We start from the raw sequence: 20,017 nt of genomic DNA on the forward strand, positions 1-20,017 counted from the left end.
CTCTCTTTCTTGTATGTTTCCTGAGCAGCGGTCTTGTCCAGACAACCGGTGGGTCTTCACGCTCGAGGAATCCCTGTCTCGTTCTTTTCTCTTCTTTCTTTTCTTTTTTTCTTTTTTGTTTCATAGCGCGGCTCGCAGTTTTCGCTGATCGCCCTGACAGGAGCGCGCTGGGATTCTCGAGGGTCGTGTAGCGTAAAGCAAACATGGCCCGGAATAAAGACGGCCACGTTGAAAACAAACAGCTCGACGGCTGGTCGTGGGGGAACCTTTGCGTACGCGGGTATAGAATGCCCGTTTCCTTCCTGTTGCTTCTCCCTCGCCCGTCAACCTTTTCTCCTATGACAGAAAAGAACGAAACGAGGGAGAAAGTTTTGTCGCTGTCGCTTGAGCCGGTGTCACGGTGGAAGGGAGCAGGGGGGCCGAGCACCCCGTGCAGTACGTAGGCGAACGTGCGCCTGTGTGGCCTTACAGGCGATTCGGTAAGCAGGGCGACAGAGAGATTTCGGAGGCTTTACCATTGGAGAAGCAGCTGCAGACAGGAACGTAAGCACCACGTTGCCACAGCCCTGGCCCTCACGAATAGAGATGGCGCATTTTGGAAAAGAACATGAGCGACAATGTTTTGTGATCGTCCGGCGTGCCGAATAAAGGAAGGAAAAGGAAAGACGAAGTAAAAAAAGGATGAAAGAACAGAAAGAAAGGAGAGTATAAGTTCAGTACACTTCACTTGACGACGTCTAGCGATGCGTCCTGTGAAGTCCTTTTTATCGTATTTTTTTCCCCCGGTTTTATAGTTACAATGTCTTAGCCATTCATCCTGTGTGAGGTCATTTCTTGAGCCTCCGTTTCAGCCATCATGCCGTATATAATGAGAGTGGGCGCCTCGGTCCCAGGCTTCGAAGCGCTGTCTGACGCAAGCATGTCTGCTCGTGTCATCGAATTTGTGAAGCCTCTGACATTTGCTACCCCCACAAGGCTCTTTTTCATTTCACTTCACTCTTCGGCAACCCAACCTCTGCCGCTAGCTGGCGTCTTCATATTGCCGCTTGTATTTTTCTGCTTTTTTTTTATAGCTGTTGGTCCATTGTGTTGCGTAACGTTCAGCTTTGCCTCAGGGGTCAATTTATTTTAGTCGTACAGTGTGCTGCCGCTACGCGACTAGTTCATGAATCACCGCTACCACGCCCGTGTACTTCTGCGATTTTCAAGACTGTTCCCTACGGTGCCGGCTTACTACGGGAAATCTTGCTCTTTTTAAATAGCGCGCGTCAGAGAGCTGTTGTCGATCACGATCGACGACAGGCACTCTGGTTATACCGATATTGCCGTCGCCTGTTTGCTTTCACCGGATTTAATGATTCTCGGTCACCACGTGACAATAACCTCGCTGCAGTCGCCCTCATGTCCGACTTGGCGTTTCATCCGGTATCGAATTCATCGCCCCTGTCGCACCTTGCTTGCATCGTTTCTATATGCATACCCTTCGGCTACGCCTACTGACAGGACAATGATACGGGTCCATGCCACTACAGACAGACTGCTTCATGGAAGTCCGGTTACTCGTGCACGCTTTTTCTGCGCATTTAGAACGCGTCTTCATCTTTATAATCGCCCGAATGGGCTTGTTAGCAGAAAATGTTTCGTCGCGTGAAGCTTGCTTTACGCTCTTTGAGAGGCTAGACAGCCCTTGCGAGGTGATTGTTAAAGCCCCTCCTCTACTATGCCTCTTTTCAGTGCCCCCTGCAGAGCTGTTGAGTGATCACTGCCTCATTTAATGCGCATAAATCAACAACCGGCGGAGGTGAATTGCACCAATGTCTTGCAGAATCCCCGCGTATGTATCATTCCCGCACGGTTTGTCGACAGTCCACAGACATTCGGTGTGTCATTACGCCACAGACCTAAATAATAGCGCGTGTGGTTCGAATCCACAGATATGCCTTCCTGGCCGTGCATGCTTAGCCGCGCTGACCCGGCCGGAGAAAATCGGGCTGGTTCGTTCCCTTTCAATATGCTCTTTACTTCTTTCCCTTCCGCCGCAGTTTCAGGCCATTAGGGTCCCAGCCGCCTTGCTGGACAGTTATATACGCGCGACCAGCGCACGCACGCACACCTGACACGTATTTTCCTCGAGGTTCGTTTTTCGTCTCCGGCGGCGCCAACCCTTCGTTCGCCGCATAATAGGCTGCGTTGACGTGCGTGCCGAGAGAACCCGAGTGCGAGTGGTCGATAACGCGGGGGCCAAATGCGCCATCGATTGGCCAGTCGAACGCGTTTTAAACGCTGTTAATATGAATTCCCGCGGCATGATCGAAGCGGTCGGGACACTGCCGAGGTCACGCTCGCTGGCGTGAGCGTTGCTCATTGACCGACGCCGTGAGACGCGTGCAGGGCCGTGGTCATGTTATCCGACCGCTTGTATCATTACTTTCGTGCTCCGTATATGACCTATGGTGCGCGGACCAAACCGGGGCTGGTGTGAAAGCGTATGCGCTAGAGCAAGGTTCTCAAGCACGCAGCCAGATGGCCTTTGCGCTGTAGCATCTATAGCATTTGCATCAACATCTAGCGTCTGCACCAGCATCAACTGCACCAGCATAATCTGCACCAGCATCATCTACACGAGCATCATCTGTACCAGCATCATCTGCTCCAGCATCATCTGTACCAGCATCATCTGCGCCAGCATCATCTGCACCAGCATCATCTGCACCAGCATAATCTGCACCAGCATCATCTGCACGAGCATCATCTGCACCAGCATCATCTGCACGAGGACCATCTGCACGAGCATCATCTGCACGAGCATCTTCTGCACGAGCATCATCTGCAACAGCATCATCTACACCACCATCTGCAGCAGCTTGCCTCTCGCGCATTGTCAGTGACCGGGCAATAATAATGTCCAGATGATCTTCGTACCATTCCGCCGTTGACCTAGCGACGTTTGCGGAGCTGAATTATGCAAACTCGGTCCACTCTGCTCTCTACACGAATGGCAGACACGTCCGTATCAGTGCGCCATCACGGTCTGTCGTACGGGAGAGGCAGTATACGTGTCTGTATTCATTATTTTTCGCTTCTCTGTTACAGTCTGAGATTTTATTTTTAGCGTCAGTTCGAACCGTTTCAGCGAAGTTGAATGGTCTCCATTAGTCTAGAGATCGAGTCACCGTGAGGAGAGAAGCAGCAATGGCTATATTATTGGAATCCCTTTATAATGCAAATTCCTCCGTCATACGTTTGCCCAAGATTATTCCAAGTCGAGTGAACGAAATGCGCATTCAGCCGATAAAATAGGAAGTTATAGGCAGGATGGGTCTGAATAACCTTTTTTTTAGGGTCAGCCGGCCGCGGTGCTTCCGATGGACCCACATTTTACGTCGTTCGCGACAAATTTCGCCATCGACCCGAAGGGGCGATAACGCAAGGCCAGCAGAGCTTGCAGGCATAGAAAGAAGCGCGTTGAACAAATAACTGACCCCATGCTGTCTTCTTTGCGTTCTTTGCCATTTTTTTTTTCGTGTACCGTTCATGAGCAGTCTTCAAATGTGCATACGCGAGCGCCATCCGCGCATCCTGTCGAAAGCTTATATAGCTTCATGCGTCGGGATTAGAGTGAGAGAAGGTATGTTTATAGAAAATAGTCGCTGGTCCTAGTGTTTGTTGTCGCAGCGAAGCACGCTGGTTCAAATGCGCCGCTTATAATGAACTACCACGGTCCGGCCGGCTTTGGGAGCGAAAATATTGCGTCGGCTTCGCGCTGCAGTATGTAGCGCTGGCGGGCCTCGCGGAGCGCGTTATCGCGGGCTGGGAATTGCGCGGGTAAACAAAGTTCACGGAAGGACCGCGGCCACCGCGCGGCAATCGCAGAGCAGAGATTTTCACGCCTTATTAACGTTTATGTTTTCGCGGACCCGGGGAATCGAGTGGAATTTCAATATTCGGTTCCACGCGTGTTTGCTTCTAACCCGCAGAGAAAAACGAATTTATCGACGATGCAAGGCAAGTGCGAAGCATTTGCATTTGAAATGCCGCCGAGGAGGTCATTCGAAGGACTGAATAAAGCTCTCCGTCCCTCTTTCGCGGTCGAAAATATTGGCTGACCCGTGGCTTTTTCTTTTTAACCGCAAAGGCCAATCGCGCTCAAAGAGAACGTTATCGCCTCTGTGAATTGCTCTTTAGCGTATTCGAGAGCAGGAATTTGGAGTGCAGCGCCCCACGGTATAGTGTGTGGGAGCCGTTTTTGCGTTAAATATGACGCAGATTGTGTCCCCACGCGCCTCTCGGAAGCTGTAGTAAAAAAAAAAAAAACGAAGGCCTTGAGCAAATACGTAGTGAACGTTTATAAAAACGACAAGCTTGAATATCGGTCGTTAAATGCACGAATGCGCATACTGTAAGCGGCTTTCTTTTTACTGTTGGGCACCCGAGCTTAATTTTCGATGCTATTTTCGCAAGCTGTCGCCTCGATATCGCGTATCACACGAGGTACTCAACCGCTCTACTTAAAAGCCTTGGATGTTGTCTTTGGTGGAACATGATTGTTGATCCAAAATTTTTTTCGGTTCGAGTTAGGGTTCTGGTTCACGCCTTCTGGGATCGATTCGGGTTCTTCTCGAGCCCAACATTCCATTCCGGCTTGTGCCTATTGAAAACTGTTCATAAATCATTGACAAGATTTAATATAACTGAACAGTGACTTGAACATTTATGAAAGCATTCGCATGGAAACTGAGAATTCCAGGTTCATAAGGACAGCGCAATAACTGAGACTCTAATTTCAGGGCAGATGTAGGACATCTAAATCCTAGTTTGGTTGCAGGAATTTAAAATAACGACCCCTGTCTTGAGATATTCGATAGAGGTTCTTGGGAATTTCGGTGTCTTTTTTTTTTCCTGAGTGGTTTTTCTTTAGGATACTGCTTAGTACAAAAGGACGGACGCATGTTAGAGAACACTCGCACATTTAGGGGTGCTCTACCAACCGAATGATTTATTCGACTGCTGCGGCTGCTGCTGGAACGACAAAAAAATAATAAATGTGTGGTCTTGACTGCGTTAAAAGGTAGGTAACTAACAACAACAAAAAGGACCTCGCTGCAGATTGTGCCCGGCCGGACTGTAAGCGAAAAGCTGGAAATGCATATCGGTTCGGAAAACACTTTCTTGAGCCTGTGCTTCGCGATCACCTTGTTCCGTGCTCGGTCGTACATCGATTACGTCACCATCGTCGTTATCTCCACTACCACATCCGTTTCGGGGTAAAGGTCCCTCCTACCGCCCTCCAATTATCCGTGTCCCACGTCATCCGCTGCCGCCCAGTCTTCCTGATCTCATCTCTCCACCTCACTGCACCATCGCTCATGGTTAACCGGCGGGCCGTTTTCTTTGCTTCGCTCAGCGCAAGCGAAGGGGAGCCGTCGCAGTCGCTTTCCACTCCTGACGTCATCTAGAGCGCTTCAGTAGTTTCGCGTTTTAGCCCGTCGTTAGGGTTTGTTAAGCACGCCTGCCTACATACCTAGTGGCTGCTTCGCGACATTCTTTGGCAGCACTTCTCCACGCTGTGGATGTCTAATCAACGAATTGGCGATCTGCAGCCTGTTCCAAGAGGCGAGTCTCTTTTGTCTGTTGTGAGCCAGCTGGCTCTTTAAGAGTGAAACCCTTCCCGCCAACGCGCTCTTGCATGCCTGACCTTCTTAGCTTAGGAGGTGACATTTAGCAGCCCCGTTATGATCGCGATCGCGTACCATCGTGGGGCCTGCTTACTGCACTATAGGCGTGCACGATATGTTATCCCTTCACACTACGCGTGGGTGCATCTGCTGGTGAAGTTCAAGGCCGATCTTCGCGCTCCTTTCTTTAGGGCGGCATCTTTTCTCTGAAGAGACCTTCATTTCGATGGAATGACACTGTATGCCCACGTTTTGGCGCTTGTTCCTCACCTGCTGGTTGGGAGAGGTGGCAGTTAGGACCGTTTGGTGTATACATTCTCCGTTGGCGCCCGACGGCTCCTTCGGCGTGCGTGCCATTCTACTACCTTTACTAAATCACGTTCATTGCGTTTGCTACCTGAAGTTCACGTCCCACGCACCGGCTTCTTTTCGCCGAACTTCTGTCGCCTCCTCCTCGGTCTTTAGGCGCGCTCCTCACCCTTAGAATAAGGCATTAGTCTGAGACGCAGTCGGCCGTTCTGCTCGGCAGAAAACGAGTGTTTTGGCGAGCGCTGCCTCCCCAGAAAAAAAAAAAAGAGCTTTGTATTGTTCTTCATTCTTCCTCCTCTTGTTACGGAAAGCGTCGATTTTTCATCGGCCCGTCGCACCTCCTTTCATTTCCCTGTTCTCGCCGCGCCCCCTCTTCAACTCTTTCTTTTCTTTTTTTAGAAAACAGCGCCAACAAAAACGAGGGTAATGACGAACACCCGTCCTGGACCGCTTCCGGCTTTGCCCGGTTGGTGGCAGGCGCCTGAATAACTTAAACGATGAGTTTCTATCTTTTCTCTCTTACCGTTTTTTTTTTCTCCTTTCTCACTCTCCCCGCTGTTGCTATTTTATCGAAATCGCCTCACTCTTGTCCATTCCATTTCATTATTTCTTGGCGTCTATTTTTTCTTTATTTTTGTCTTCTCTAAACAGATGAGCAGTCCTGGGAGCGCGCTCGTGTTGTGTCGAGACGGAGGAGCCGTTGTCCATTTATGTCTTGCTCGGCAGTTTCCTCCATTTTTTTTTCTCCTCCTCTCTTTCCGAGGCGCGCTCGAACCTTTTGATGGGGCATTTCCTTTCTCCAGACGCTTTAGCATCCGGCCGCTCATTCTTTTATTAACGACCAGCCGGCCGCAGCCAGGGGGCTTCGGAAAGAGAAGAGAGAGAGTGAGGTGAGGGCAGCCTGTCCGCGTCGGCTCGCGCGCGCGCGCGCCTCGTTGGCCCCGGACGTGATGAACGGGTCTTTCCCGCTCGGCAGTGGAGTTGTAAGGGAAAGGAAGAGTTCCAGGGAGAGAGGCGATGAGAGGCATGGTGAGAAGGTCGCATTAAAAAGAAAAGGCTGAGCGACAGCGGCGCGGGTGAAAACAAGAGGGGCGTATGCCGCGGTGGCTGCCGTCGCCGCCGCCTTTGTCACCGCCGCCACCTGAGCTGTGGAGTGACGATGTAAACACATTAGGGGGCGCGCGTCGCGGAATCGTGCCTGCGCGCGGTGCTGCTACCTGCGCAGCGGTCGCCCGTTCCTTTTCGTGTCGCGTCGCATTTCGTACGTGGGTGGCGTGACGCGAGTTGTTATCGATGCGGAAGGCGAGCGAGATAAATGGAGTGAAAATTAACCATGCTACTGGCCCCTGTTCAGCGAGATTGCGATTATGTTGCCCCTCTTACTCGAGGATGAAAAGTGTGAAGGAGGAGGAACGCCGTTTTCTCGGTGTTTCTTCTAATTCTCCTCCTCTTCCTTCGTTTTTCATTATTCGCTGCTTTCTTACCGACCGGCTGTCTCCGTTGTTGTTTTGGACTGCTGTGTTCCGCGGTTCTAAATTATAAGTAGACTGCTCCAAAGAGATCGCGGTATTCCGTGCTCGGCCTCGCTCCATTTCTTTTATATCTGCGACAGAAACGAGAAGGCTGGTTCTGTGTGTCTTCGTCGGCGTCCAAGATAAGGTCACTGCAGGACAAAGCCCTCTCAAAATGACACGGGTGGTAGCAGAACACAAGGCAAGGCCTCTTGTCTCCCCCTTCGTTGCACTCTCAGTGGCACACTCTGCCATTTGGTGCCGATCGATCGTCGCGCTGCTGTGTTTGTTTTTCATTTAAACTCGAACGCGTTTCGATTCGAGATGTGGAATGAGCGCTGCGAACGTCCGGGAGATGCATTGGAACGAGACCATGATTAGTGTCGCGATGGTGGCGATAAATCGTTCTCCCTGCCTTTTATTTGCAGCCTGTTCTTTTTCCATCTAATTTTAGTTTTCCTTACAGGCTGCGCTACGGCTTTCTTTTTGCTTCTTTTCTTCCTCACGGCCTCTCTTTCCGAGCCATCTGTCTTCGTTAGGAGTGCGCGCCTGATTAGAAACATGGAGCGGCCCCAGTGGCGTATCGCTCGCAGAGTTCGCGAGCTCACTCCGCAGAATCGCTCCTGCGTCAACAATCGCTTCGAGATGTCTCCCTCGACAGAAATGAGAAAAATGGGAACAAGGTCGGGTGCGCACTCTGGCGTTTTGGCTCGGCGGTGTGCCGTGCTCTGCTGAATGTGCACACTTGTGTTGGTAAACACGTTTCATATTTCGTAGGATTAGACCGTGACTAAAGTATAATTACTCTCCGCCCGCTATCGCAAGACGAACGGCAATAGTGTTTTTTTTTAATTGCCATTAGCTCTTTGCAACTCAAAGGAATATACTTGTGAAATATGAATAATTGTAGAGGCGGTACGTCTGTTGCATGTTGGGGGGGGGGGGGGGGGGGTAAATGGGGAAAAATGGGGGGGGGGGTTACTCCACCCCCGCCCCTTTCCCTTACCGCTCCGCTATGATTGCGAGTGGCACTGTCACGTCATGACACAGTTGTCACGAGCTGCTCTTAAAAAAAACAATAAATCCGGCTGAAAACTGAGGGGCAAAGGTTTCACGCGTAACGGACTGCTGCATAGTGAATCTACGACAGTCGACTCGCCAGGAGGGTTACAATCGAGTATCCGCCTGCGCCAGGGTGGGTATGATGCTCCATGTCGGCCAAGAGCCTCTAACTTTAGTATTACAGCGAACGCTGTTATACGGACGATTTCATTGCGCAGACTGTCAACGTCCGGTCGCGTTTTGGTCACGTGTTGTCGCGCTACCAGCGCCGCGCCCACGTGACAGCGCCAAACACGTGACCATGCGTCCGTTGCGATCGTTGTGGTGGCCCGGGTTGATGGTGTGTAGGCTTTAGACTTTACTGCATTAGGCCTTAGCAAAAAACAGCCAGCGGCACGGCGACAGCTTTCGCTCAGTTTCGGGCGTGTTCCGCAGCGAGAACTTTAGGCAGTTTTTCCCCCCGCTGTTTTTTCGTGAGAGAACTACAGAGCGTATACTTAGTCCGCGTTCTAAGAAAAGTACACGTTTCGCTGAAGCGCTTAATGAACCAGTTAGGTCGATTACGGTGAAACTGTTTCGAACCGTATTCAGCTCGGGTTTCATCCTATAGTTGACCCCATTCCAAACCCCTCGGAGGAGCAGTGGGAGGCTATTCTGCTCAGCGATGATCCTGACCGTCAGCACTGGCTGGTGGGGAGGGCCAGCGCAGCAGCAATAACCAGTGGGCTACCGGACTAGGCGGCCCACCCACATGTTCTAAGAAGGAGGAGGAGGATATAGAAGAGGAAAGGCAGGGAGGTTAACCGAAATAATAATCGGTTTGCTACCCTACACGGGGGGAAGGGGGTGAGGGGATAAAAAAAAAGAAAGAGAAAGGAGAGTAACAGAAAATTGAAGTCACTATAAAACGTCACTGTTCGTTAAAGTCACAGCCTATCGTGCAGGCCAGAAGTTCTCAAGAAGAGGAGCAGTGCCTTGCAGGCCTTCTCCGCCGACGACCGCCGCGGCCAGGGGCCGAGAATCTTCATTTCCGTGAAAGGGCGTGTATCTAGGCGCTCCAGCGCACGGCTGAGAGACTGCCTTTCGGTGGTGTAGGCAGGGCAGTCACAAAGAATGTGGGTTATGGTCTCGTCTTGCCCGCAGATGGAACATGCAGGACTATCAGCCATACCGATTAAGAATGAGTAGTGATTGGTGAACGCTACACCAAGCCAGAGGCGACACAGCAAAGTTTCTTCTCGTCGTGGTAGGCCTGATGGTAGCCGGAGCTTCAGGTCTGGGTCCAAGGATTGTAAACGGGAATTGCAAAATTGGCCGGAATTCCACGCGGCAAGCGTGATGTCCCGCGCAAGTGCGCGAAGCCTGCTCGCTGCGTCCGATCTCGAAATGGGGATCGATACAAAATCGCCGTCGTCGTGCGCAGTTCGCGCGACCTCATCCGCGCGGTGATTACCTGCTATGCCGCTGTGCCCCGGTAGCCATTGGTAGATAATGTCATGCCCTTTGTTGATGGCAGAGTGATGTAGCTGTCGAATTTCTGCGACCAGTTGTTCATGGGCTCCACGGCGAAGAGCAGCTTGTAAGCCTTGGAGGGCAGCTTTCGAATCGGTGAAAATAGACCACCGCTGAGGGCGCTGCTGACTGATGCATTCAATGGCGACACGAAGAGCGGTGAGTTCTGCACCCGTCGAAGAAGTGCGGTGACCTGTCCTAACTCTAATTTCTGTAGTGCTTGCGGGTATGACGACGGAGCCAGAAGAAGATATAGGGTTCACTGAGCCGTCGGTGTAAACGTGCACCCGGTTTGCATGGTGCTCATGTAAATATTCAAGGGTGACTTGTTGTAGTTCTGTCGGCGATAAGTCTATCTTCTTCCTGATGCCAGGTATCGAAAGAAGCACACGGGGATTATGCAGGCTCCAAAGTGGCGAGGACGGTCTAGAGGCAGGTGTAAACTGGGACGGCAGAATGGCGGGATGTTCTAAGAACATTCCGTAATTAAAGATACTTTCAATCACTCAATCACTCATCCCCATAGAACGGGACCCAACCTCCGCCGCCTGCTTCCTCGACGCTCTCTCGAGCTTCATGGGCCTGGCTTCACAGGGCTCTCCGTTCCATCCCGCGGAGGCTGTCGGAGAGGCTGGAGGCCGAACCCCCCACTACAGTGTTGGCGCGATATTGTTTCCTTCCAATCTCTGGCTCGCAGCGCGAACTCGGGAGACGTGTGTGGGCAGAGCAGCGGGCTGCGCGAAGAAATCTCGCGATTTTTCCCCCCGGTTCCTTGTTTACGGATTTCTCGCACATATTGAAAACGCGCCCCGCGTCCAAGTTCTGAGATTGCGTTGGCGCCGCCGTGCACCGTGCTCGAGGAGAAGGGAGTGCGGGCGAGTGGCTTCGTCTCGGCCTTCGCGCGAGAACCGATCCCTGTTTTGTGTGTGCTTTGGTTTTGTTTGCTTTGTTCATCCCTCTGTTACTTACGTGTATCGGCTTCGCGTGTGTGGTGGCTTCGAGGGCGCGAGAAATTGTTTCATCTTGCCAGATGTGGGCGTGGGTTCAAGTTGATTCTTTCCTTGTTTTGTTTGCTCGGCGCCCCTTCTCGTCTTTTGACCAATGTGCTCGTCGCTGGCCACGATATACTTTCCCGAATCTGAGGCACCGGGTCGTCTTGCTTTGTGTGCCCGGGTGTTGTCTGACGAGGGCCAGACGTTCAGAAATTGAGAAATATGCTCGCGACTATTCAGACTTGACAGAAAAGAAACCAGCCAACGAATGATTTCTCGGGTCTGTCAACCCAAATGAGTGAACGGCGTGCAAGCCACACGAGAAGAGAAAACAGAAATCGAATTAAGGATTCCCCCTCTGGAAATTCCCGCGCCTCCTCATAGGTCGGCAAGTATTGCTCACATCCGTTGCTGCGGGGGGTTAGGAAAAGTCCATTCATGCTGTTCCTTTTTTTTTTTTTTTGGTGCCCGCTGGTGTTGTCTCTCTCTCTTTCTCTTGCTCTTAAAGCCAATTTTATAACGAAAGAGGCGGGTTGTAAGTGTAGGACAACATTTTAAATCCCTACCCGGACGCTCGACTGAGTTACACGTGGGTCCTGAAAGCCCTCTGCTAATTAGTACCTTCACCTCATCTTATTCGTGTTATTTACGCCCGCGATCTTGTGTTCTGGGCAATTTTCTTTACTTTATGCCCTGCCTTCTTGCGTCGACCATTCATCCGTCTCTTCCTGTGTAGTGTGTGTATGTGTATGTGTGTGTGTGGGGGGGGGGGGGGGGGGGAAGGGGTGGTTTATAGGGGTTTAACGTCTGAAAGCGGCTCAGGCTATGAGAGACGTCGTAGTGAAGGGCTCCGGGAATTTCGAGCGCCTGGGATTCCTTAACGTGCACTGACATCGCATAGTACGCGGGCCTCTAGAATTTCGCCTTCATCGAAATTCGACCTCCGGGGCCGGGATCGAACCCACGTCTTTCGGGTCAGCAGTCGAGTGCTATAACCACTGAGCCAACCCGGGGATGTGTGAGTGTTGGGGGTGGTGTGCGGCTTGTTTCAGGCAGTTCGTCTGTGTGACCACGGCTTTGCAAACTCCGCTTCATGTGAGGAAGAGTAACAAGTGACCCTCAACTCGGAAGCAAGGAATCACCAGGCGCGGAAGGTGATCTCCGTCAATGCCGTTGCCATTTCTCCACCCAGTTTCGCCCAACTTTGTACCCGCATGCTCCTGACTTGCGAGATTTCAGTGAACACGAGCTTGTTCGCCAGCACGGCGCGACATGGTCACGTTCTGGTGATGTTCTAATTTTAGGATTAAGCTTTAACGGTGCCCCGAAGCGCACTGCTTCGCATGACCTCGTGCTCATAGCCACCGAAGTGTGGCGTTCCGGTCTCTCCCCCAACTCGCGGTCCCTTCTTTCTCACTCGGTATACGCTAGAGTCGACGAGCGCGGCCGTCTGTACTTACGAAGCGCATCGCCTCCACTCGCTGGGTGAGGGGTGAGCTGGTTAGGGACGGAGAGGTGCCAAGCTGCGTCGCTGCGAATACGACTCGTTTGACGTGACGAGCCGACTCGACCGTCGCCCTGTTTGCTCACGCCCCGAGAGCAGACGTGAGCAGCGCCTCAAGACGGGCACCCGTCGATTGCGTTGGCTTTTATTTCTCTTTATGCCTAGTCCGCGCTGGCCTGATTCCATTAGGTTTTCTCGTGTTCGTGGTGCGCCTGATGATGCAGTTCGTTGGTCAACGCTGGGGATCGGTGATTCGGGTGGAAGCCACGCGAGCCCGTATATTTGGTATATAGTTTGCGTTTAGGAAAGAAAATCCATGGTATGCTCCCTGTCCCGCTAGAGTTTTGCCGTATAGTAGCCTACTCTCTCGTCCTCTATGTGTTAAAATTTTGCTCCTAACTGCCCTAGTTTTTCCTCGTCCAGCAAACCGCCTTTTCTTTCTTTCTTTCTTTCTTTCCTTCCTTACTTCCTTCCTTCCTTCTTTCTTTCTTTCTTTCTTTCTTTCTTTCTTTCTTTCTTTCTTTCTTTCTTTCTTTCTTTCTTTCTTTCTTTCTTTCTTTCTTTCTTTCCTTCCTTACTTCCTTCCTTCCTTCTTTCTTTCTTTCCTTCTTTCTTTCTTTCCTTCTTTCTTTCTTTCTTCCTTTCTTACTTTCCTTCTTCCTTTCTTTCTTTCTTTCTTTCTTTCTTTCTTTCTTTCTTTCTTTCTTTCGCGTATATACAGAGCTCATCTTGTGAACTCGGAGTGGCAGTTGCGCGCACCCTCGCTGTACTTTAGAGTGACGAAAGTAACCTGACGGTACACTGCATAGGCTTGACCGATCACCGTCGGTGACGCCACACTTTTCTCTCTTTTCCAGCTGTCTCTCTCCCTCGAAATAACCGCGTCAGAAAGGTCAGCTATAGAGCGTCGAGCTCGCCGCGGGGCCTTTCCGAGTGTAGTAAGAAAACAAGAGCCGGTGCGCGCATATACCGGGATCGCGAGCCGTCTCGGTCGCTTGTTTGCTTTGCTCGAAGCCTCCCGATACGATCGTGTCAAAGAGCCGCCCTCGAAGATCGCGTCTGGAGTGATCGGCGCATTTCGCTGTCCACCCACGTCCTCCGCATTAAACAGGCCCCGAGAAGTTCCGCTTACCTTTCACCCCAAATTCGGGCCAGACTCCCCCCCCTCCCTTCCCTCTTCCTCTCAGTCTGCCTTTTCGCCGAAAGTCCCAGCCGACGGAATGAACGTCGTCAAGCTCGCAGTGTAGAATTTTCCGAGGCGCGAGTATTTTCTGTCCTGTGCGGCGACGTAGACACTTCGAGCGACCAAAAAAAAAGAGAGAGAGAGAGGAATGTGGGTGCAGCTTTCCCGACGTCGGCACTATCGACGTGACCTTCGCTATCACACGTTGTCCTAGGCTGAGTGCCGCAAGCCTGGCAATGCGTCAGTGGAGTCCTGACAACGTCGTACTCCTTCGCATTCGATTCAGATACTTTAAGGAGGCATTCAGAACAAGCTAAAGCTGGCCGTATCGATGGATTAGTGCTTTCGAACGACGAAGGACCTACTTTCCCCGGAAATGGAGCTTTTAATTAGAAGCAAAAGTCATTTAAAGTTGTTTCAAGAGCTGTAGAAGAAAAATTGGATAGAGCTGGCCTCGGTGTATTTGAAATGTTTAGACAATGGCGCAGTATTGATTACGAATTGCGTCTATCAGCAAGGTTGCGATCGTAGATACACAGTTACAGAAGAAAAAGCTTCTAAGCAGCTCGTGCTGTAATGAAACCGTTGCCTGTCCCTCTCTTGTCCTCGCTTCGGCGTGCCACGCCTGGCCTCGCGGATGGCTTGTATTGACAACGGAACGTTTTCTGAAGCATTAGTGAGCTTGTACCGTGACTTTCCAAGCTATTTTGTGGCGCACAAACCTCTTCTAATGCTGCCGCGGTGGCCTGGAGTCGTTTAACTTTGAGGCTTTCTTGAGTTAATGCAGAGGGGAAGGATTGTTTCGGGCATAAGTAAAGTAGTTTTGTAGATGTTGTAATGAATAACTTCTCGAGGAAAGCCGTTCAAGTGTCTCATCGTCAGAAGACCTGCACACGGGTCTAAAGTCACCAGTCACGAAGTACGTTCCCAGGGTCACTCTCGAGACCCGCCTCCTCTACCACTTCACGTCAACATCAGGATCTAACATCGATTAGACACAGAGGGGAAAAATTCGTGACTGGGGCGATAGCGTTAATGGGTTAATGCCCATATATGCAGAATTTTTCATACTCGACTTTACATTCATAGGTCCCTGGGAGTCCTCACACTACTCCTGGCCCAGTGATGCAGCGGTTAAGCGATGCGCCACTGCCCAAGTCAGATGGCTGTTTCAAACACAGCCACCAGCGGGTTTTGTGCGGCCACATTGCTCTTCTCGAGCAACCACTCGCGACCAATCTTTACTTTAACTGTCACCTGCCACGCTGGTCAGTTTGCATGCGTCTTTTCTTTCTCTTGTTTCCATGCATGTGACATTGCAGGAGCCTGCTGGACACCTGTCTGATTCACTTTCCAAAGACAAAGCTAGCGTTTGTTACTCTCTGCACTTCCGTGCGCTCTTTGTATACTCCAGTCGTCAAACGCCCCGCCTTACCTTTCTCTGCTTTCCGCCTCTCATTTCCTCTCCCCCTGAACAGTGACCCGTCGGGTGGCCACGTGACTGCCAAGCTGATCGATCGGTTCGTAATTAAGATAAGCCGCACGAGCGGCGCCCACCTCTCGCTGCCGGTTAAAAGCGCGAGCTTCCGCAGGAAGGGAGAGTTATCGCAGAGCAGTTGAGCCCAGCCGTCCCGAACGGAGCTGCGACTCTACCTGAGAGGGACGCAGTCTCGAAGCAAAAGACCGAAGGGCATAGTTTTGCGGTCTGCGGGCTCCGGTCGAAATTTCCGGAGCCCTTCACTACGGCGTCCCTGATAGCTTCAGTTTCGGGACGTTACACCCCAATAAACCAATAAACAAAATCATACCGCTCATCTGTGTTTTGCAGCAGTTTTTAAAAACAAATGCGTCGGTTCTACAGCCTAAGCGACTTTGGACAATCACCTTTTCACGAACTGTGCAGCAGTATGGGGATTTTCCGAGCAGCCACCCAATCTGGTTGCTTCGTAAAAATCAACTCCCGGCTCGCTATAGTGGCCGGATAGCTCAAAAGTTTCTTGTGCTTTACTATGAGAATACCTGTTACTTTGATCTAGATATGTATTCTGCCGTGTAGTAGGTATTGAACGAAATATGCGCCGTGCGGCGTTGTTGGACGTTTCTGCAAGCATTGGAGAGCTGTGCACCGAGCATGGAGAAACGTCATACTGTAACACCACAGCTACAAATATTTTTGTGTGCGTTGAAATGAATACTCAAGCTTACTTGAGAAGTCATTTTGATTAACGCCGAGAAACCAAATTTTTCCTTAGGTCTGACGTAGATATACATAAGTAGTCGTCGATCACTCTGACGCGGAAAAGATACGAGAAAACACGGGCGAGGCGCCCGCTAAAAAAAATTGTCGAAAGTCTGGAGCACCTTGCCCGCGTACCTCGTTTGTGTCGTCTCTCTGCTGTAACCGTCAGAGAAAGAGCGCGCCGTGCGCTCTCTCTTTGAGCGGGAGAAATCCGCGCAATCTCCCGAGCGGCTTCACAGAAAGACGGCTCAATCGCGCCACTTTGCCTCGGGCATGCTCTTCTCCAAGGCTCCTCGACCCGGAAGAATATCCTTCTCCGCCGCTCGAGAGGCACATCCGAGCGCGCACTTAAGCCTCCTCTCTCTCTCTCTTAAGCCCGCTCTCTCGACGGCTACACACAGTATATCCCCGCAGGTTCTAAATGTAGCCCGCCGTCGGAGCGTCTTGTCCTCGGCTCCGTGATCCCGGCTTCGTTCCTCGTTAGACGCCGCACCGTATGGCCGCCGCCGCCTCAACCTGTTTTATTGCGGCAAGGAAATGTAAGCCCACATAACCGCGCGGGCGCGCGCATGGTCGAGCCTTTTCCTTTTCTCGGTGACTCGAGTAGGAGCAATGGAAACAACCCGTGACGGGCTTGCTTCCCAAACGCTGCTGCCGCACGCTTTCGGCCGGTGAACACTGCTATACGAGTGTAGAGTTTGCACATCCACGGAAGTAGCGAATGCGGCTTCCTCTCTCGAACGGAACCCGACGTTCTGCACGCAGCCAAATTCAATATCGCGTATGAAGGGTATACGCAGCCACCGCTTGGTCGACGGCGAAGTTGTCGCGAGCGCACGTGCTTGCCACCCATTTTTTTTTTTATTATTATTGTGGCTGGCTGTACGCGTCCCCGTGCAGTGCGTGGTATCGTTTGGGGAGACGCACCCGAGGCGCTCTGTAGCAATGCGTCCTTGCCTCGTGACTTCCTGTTCGCCGATCTCCTTTAATTCGCGCCTCGTGTGTTCATCTCTGTTCTTGTTTTTCAAGTTTTACGATTTATTTGTTTTCACGTTTTCTACATTTCTTCGATCGTCGAAGAGTAGAAGATTAGAAGTGAGATATGCCTCAATTCGGGCGCCGTGATGACAAGCACCCCAGAACGAAGGATTTGGCGCTAATTTGCCTATTTCATGTTTTTGAGAATTGTCTTCCTTTTATGTAGTTAATTAAGTTATTCCGTGCCTTGTGCGCGCGCGTGTGTCGACGCTCTTTTTGCGGAAACTTTTCCTCGCATCCTTGCCTCTCACCTTTGTGCGTGTAAGCGGTATTGGGGAAGCTTCGATTGCGCTCTTTATTGCTTGCTGACGTACACGCGCCATTACTTGTTCTCCTATGGGCTCCCTCGTATTGCTCGACGACACTCATCTCAGACACGTGTCGGTGGATGTCGACAGATACGGGTGCCGCAGGTGCGCGCAATTTCCGACGTAATTCTCACTCGCGTATACTTGATACAACGTCGTGTCGTGTTCTTCATTTCCTTTTTTCGCGCACGCCGCGTGTAAATTGCCGCCCGGCCCGGCTACGAGTCTGCCGCACAGCGGCGCAATAGCTTCTTCATAATAAATCCAAGTATTCGACGAAAGAGCAACCCCGCATGTGCTATCTCTCCTCGGTGAAACTTTTTAATACCCCTGTCACGCGGGCACTTTCAGAGACTATTGAGTTGAGAGCCTTCGAGATCCTCAGTCGCTATCGGGTTTGGAGGAGTTGCGCCGCTGATAGACGGCAAACTCGACCGCCGTCGAGAGATTCCGTCATCTCACACCAACGTGTTGCGGCGCCACCGTCGCCGCCATTAATGTTGCTGGCATGCAAGCAATCAGCCTACAAGTTTAACCTGAAAAGTTAACAATTTTTTGTTCATTACAGTGACATTAACAGTAACATTCATTACAGTAACATTCACTCTAGAAATTATTTCGTTGTTTTGGAGAAGCTGCAGTAGCACTCATGTACTTTAGAAGAAGCTGATGTTGGCTGTTTTTGTATCGCTGGGAACAGTGGTATTATTCTTACTGCAGTGTTTTTTGCCCGGCCTGCATCTTTTTTTTCTTAAAAATAAGTTGTATATATATATATATATATATATATATATATATATATATATATATATATATATATATATATATATATATGTTAGAGTGCCATATTTTTCAAACATGATACAGATCTGGTTTGATTCCCCAGCACGTTCGCATTGCTGCGAGTGCTGCATGTTCGAGAGTGCACGCAGCCGCCGCTAGAAGGCACTAGAGTTCCCGAGAGAGTTCCGCGCTACTCCGATGACTCGACTGTTGAATTGATGATCATCGGAGCCGCCCGTGTCATCATCATCATCATCATCAGCCTGACTACGACCACTGCAGGGCAAAGGCCTCTCCCATGCCTCTCCAATTATTCCTCTCCTTTGTCAGCTGCAGCCACCCTATCCTCGCAAAATTCTTAATCTCATTCGCTCACCCAACTTTCTGCCGCCCCCTGCTACGCTTGCCTTCTCTTCAAATCCACTCCGCTACCGTTAAGGACCAGCGGTTATCTTGCCTTCGCATTACATGCACTGCCAAAGGCCATTTCTTCCTCTTGATTTCGACCAGGATGTCATTAATCCGCGTTTGTTCTCTCGCCCACTCTGCCCGCTTGCGGTCGCTTAACGTTACACCGATCATTTTTATTTCCATAGCTCGCTGGGTTGTCCTTCTTAATTAAAGGTCATTAACTTAACTCCTTAACTTACCTAACTTAACGGGCGGCATTTGAGTGCCGCCCGTGTAGCAGCACTCAAATGGCCTTAGAGTCGATAGACTATCGATTCGAGAGCCTTCGAAATTATCGTGTGGTAGAGGTATCGCAAAGCCCAGTATTAAAAAAATGCTACTCCTGTTTGCTTTAAGCATAGAAAGCAACAAAGACAGGTTTGCGATTTTCATACCATAACATACCGTACCATACCATACCGTGCCACACCACATCATACCACGTATGCCGTACCCTGCCGTACCGTACTACACCACATACCATACCACATGCCGCACCACACATCATACCACGTATACATTACCCTACCGTATACCATACCATACCATACCATACCATACCATACCATACCATACCATACCATACCATACCATACCATACCATACCATACCATACCATACCATACCATACCATACCATACCATACCGTACCGTACGGCATTCATGGCTTCCTTCAGTGCTCCTGCCGCGTTCTGGGTTATAACTTTTTAGCGTTACGCGTACAGCTACACTTGTACAAATTCGCGCGCACGAGCAGCGTTGTGCGCAAATTTAGCGTCTGTCGACGAAGAACCGCCAGCGCTGCGGTCCTTCGTGCGCGCATGGTCGCCCTGTTTTTTCAAAAGATGCGAGCGCAGTCTTCATCAAGCCTGTTATTGCACCAAGCAGCCGTCAAGCCGCATTGACGCGGTAGACGACGATGTCCCCAAAGCACCGCGTAGTATAACAAAAGTGTGACGTAATAAATGGACCACAAGAAAAAAAGCGCGCTGTTCTCTCGAAAAGAGCAGAGTGATTTTCTTTGTAACTTTTCTTTTTGTTTATTCTTAGAGCGTACTGGGAGGGAATATAGAGCGGTCCAGACCGGGCGCGTTCCCGCGCAGTTGGCTCCACGATCCTTCTCCTTAAAACCGTGCACCGTTGTGAAAGCTGGGCAGATGCGTGTTGGTTTAGCAGCTTGTCGGTTTAACAGCGTGTCGACTTACAGGAAGACCTGTCCGTGGTTGATGAAGGCACCTGGGATATGTGACTACTATAATGAGGGAATTCATACAGGACTGAGGTGACGGCGCAGAAGGAGGGAGAGAGCTGCGGTAACCCTCTTTGTCTGGAGTTTAGCTCCGACCACATCCGTAAAAGCCACCCCTTGTTACTCCGCGACACAAAATAGACCGTTATTCAAGCTCTTTCTGTTACGTATGCAGGGAGGTACCAGCAACGTGGTATTACGA

The 20,017-nt window shown here is 50.8% G+C and overlaps 1 protein-coding gene across 3 annotated transcripts in view; it reads left to right on the forward strand.

Annotated features, from left to right (window-relative positions):
- LOC149341266 (diacylglycerol kinase delta) overlaps window positions 1-20,017 on the forward strand; it is a 209,058-nt gene that overhangs the window by 84,552 nt on the left and 104,489 nt on the right. The window lies entirely within an intron of this gene.

Source organism: Amblyomma mixtum, chromosome 5 (assembly GCF_055824585.1).
Source record: "Amblyomma mixtum isolate Tamu chromosome 5, ASM5582458v1, whole genome shotgun sequence".
NCBI classification, from domain to species: domain Eukaryota; kingdom Metazoa; phylum Arthropoda; class Arachnida; order Ixodida; family Ixodidae; genus Amblyomma; species Amblyomma mixtum.